General features: G+C 37.1%; 1 long non-coding RNA gene across 1 annotated transcript; it reads left to right on the plus strand.

Annotated features, from left to right (window-relative positions):
- The first annotated feature begins 640 nt into the window (after positions 1-640).
- Positions 641-2,114, plus strand: LOC112558339. The gene is made up of 2 exons (XR_003098128.1): positions 641-802; positions 1,059-2,114. It is a non-coding gene; the product is annotated as an uncharacterized LOC112558339 (long non-coding RNA).
- Positions 2,115-2,979: the final 865 nt, after the last annotated feature.

The following is a 2,979-nucleotide window of genomic DNA, read 5'->3' on the forward strand; positions in this document are numbered from 1 at the left end:
TGATTGTCGTTTTTTCAGTGAAGCAGGTTTGTTTTTTTAATGATTGGCATAACTGTTTAGTGTTTGTTTCTTTTATTAAATTACACATGCGGGTGTTCTCTTGAGCCAACAACCTTCTGTACTTTGCATCCATTATTCACTACTGGGAAGCAGATCTAGAGAGCAGTTCTCAAACTTTTACTTGTGACCCCCTGAGAACAAAACGTCCGCACGCCCCCCCTTAGCAGCAATGTAAGTCGCGGCATTCAGTGGGGTTAGAGTGTTTTGTTTCATACCGTAACACAGACAAGCCTTATGAGTGCTGATTTTAGGGTTTGGTGATCAACAATCACAGAATGGATAACCCTGAGATAAGCACAGTCACTTGCCCTTGACCAGAAGATTAGGGGACAACATTTGTTTAGTGTTAAATTCCCGAAGTCTTGTAACAGATTATGTTCACACTAAATATGATCGACAGACAAATTCTTTGTTACATTTTTGTCTGTCATTAAAGGATTAAGAAATTGTTGAGTCCTTATGGATTTTTGTAGAAGCAAAATTATAAATGATGATTTTGTGAAATTTCAAAGAAAATGGAGCCAGTTTGTGGAAATTACAATCTTATAATTTAATATAGAATGTTGTGTGATCAGATCAGTATGATATGGCATAGTACATATTTGCAAAATATTTCTCATTTGTTTTTTTGTTTTTTTTTACAGTGGTGGCCATTTAATGGCTTGTCCAAAAAAACAGTTTTCTTTCTTCTTGCATGGCCTTTCATTGTTAATTTTCTTCTCAACACCATCTGCAGAAAAAGGTAAGAGCATCGCCTTACCTTGGTCCTTTCATAATGTGAGACTTTGAGAAAGTCCCCATGTCATGTTAGTGAAGATAATTATTTTCTTCTGTTCATCAATTATAACATTAAAGAGAAAGAAGCAACTCCCCCTTCTACCTCCCTCCCCCATGTGTGTATTTTGTGTTTATGTTTGCACATGCAAATGTGTGCCTATCACATATGTGCATGCAAGTATGGATTCGTGGTCTTTTTTCATGTGTGAAATATTTTGCAGACGCACCAGATAAAGACAAAAGAATGCAGAATGCAAAGACGAGTGACTGTGATGACAAGTCCTGGAAGTTGCTGTGGAAGTGTCGAATGTTTCTTTCATCTTGCTTTTACCAAGCACTCCAGAGATTTTTAAACAAGAAACGCCTTTCAAGGTGTTTTTATGATTATAATGATGAATGCTGCATTTTATGTGATGTTCTTCTCCTTATCAGATTTAAATAACAGGAGCATTAGAGGCTTTTTTCATATCTTGCAAAATCTCAGTTTGCGTAAATATTTCCAGAAAACAAAAAAAGTAAATTGATTTTCCAGTTAAATTTTGTGATGGGGTGGTGACTGCAGCATTGCTAATGTTTAATAGGCTAATCCAGTAATAATTCCCATGCTGCTTGAGTGCTACGCATAAATTGTTGTGAACTTCTGCAGGAATATATATATTTTTTGGTCTCCTATTTAAAAATGTCATGCATGCTGTAAATGAGCTCACTGTGACAAGACTGTGAAGAAAGCATATGTGTGTAGAAGTGAGTGGCCAAAAACTGTTAATTAAACCATACTCTACTATCTTTTGATATTTTTCAAGTATACAAATCACATTTTAATTTTTGAGAGAAAGTGTGTATGTGTGTTGAGATAATAGCTGCCGCTTTGATTGACTCTAAAACAGTGTTGTGTTCTTGCCTTCGATTTTTTGGGGGAGAGTGGGTGGCATTGAACAACAAACTAGTTGTTAGTGAACTGTGAATAAAACCTGTACATATTTTTTATCTAAGAAGCAAACTTTAGGTTGGAGCAATTATTGCAAATCTAATGAAACGAAACTTTTATAAGTGAAAAATGCCTGTTTATTTAGAGAGGTAACAGGATAAATCAGCACAACTGATTGAAAGATTGTCATTGACAGGTGATGCAAACATTGCTAAGTGATACTAATATTGTCTTGATTTTCCTTTGAGGGAAGGGCAATATGATTTGTCAAATAATGCTAATACTCATATGAAGAGGAAAAGACTTATTTTTATGTGAATGCTAATAAAGTTTTTTTTTAAGATTCATTGATTTGGGTTTGAGTGGTTAGTGTTGTACTTATGCTCCTGAAACGGAAGAAGAAAGTGAGTTTATATAGTGCTTTGCCCCACCATCAAAGGCTAGCTCAAATTGCTTTACAAAGAATGAAAATGCAAACATACTGATAATATATATATAACTGTCTATTTTTGGCGCACACATGACTCACGGACGTCAGTGGCAGTGAAGGATTATTTGTAGACAAGAGATTAGAGGATCAAGTCCGTGCTTGTTGCCAGGAAAATGAACCGTAGAGCAGAAAGCGTTGAACACTTGCAGGAAGTGGAGAATAAATCCAGGGATCGAGACGACGCAGACACGGGTTTGAGACCACGGAGAATGCAACAACGGGGCACAGGCTCAGAAAAAAAGTCAAAACAGTGGCAGGCGAACGCCACTAACAACAGATCAACAATATTCAGCAGACACCAAACAGGACGAAACCCCAAGGGCACCACAAGAAATAAAAAGAGAGAACAGGGGGAGCTAATCCCCTCAAACCAGTAAGGCAAAGGGACATCACTATACCAACATGTACTGTTGCGATTTAATTAAATCATATTAAAAATTATTTAAGATATGCATAGCTTGCAATGACATGGATGCTGATGGGATTTACCAAGGAAAAACTAAAATGTTTATTGAACATGAAATGCATCTTATAATTCTAACCTTTAACACACCTCAACATCATACGTCATTGTCCGACCTGCCAGTCTTCACATCCTCGCGCAAACATACCTGTGTGAGCAGCTGACACCTTTACCACCTGTGTCGGTCTCCTCGGTTTGTTTACGTTGCTCTTCGTGTCTGTGCCAAGGATCAGTGGAGAGAAATTCGGAAAATGTTTCTTC

This window comes from Pomacea canaliculata, linkage group LG2 (assembly GCF_003073045.1).
Source record: "Pomacea canaliculata isolate SZHN2017 linkage group LG2, ASM307304v1, whole genome shotgun sequence".
NCBI lineage: Eukaryota > Metazoa > Mollusca > Gastropoda > Architaenioglossa > Ampullariidae > Pomacea > Pomacea canaliculata.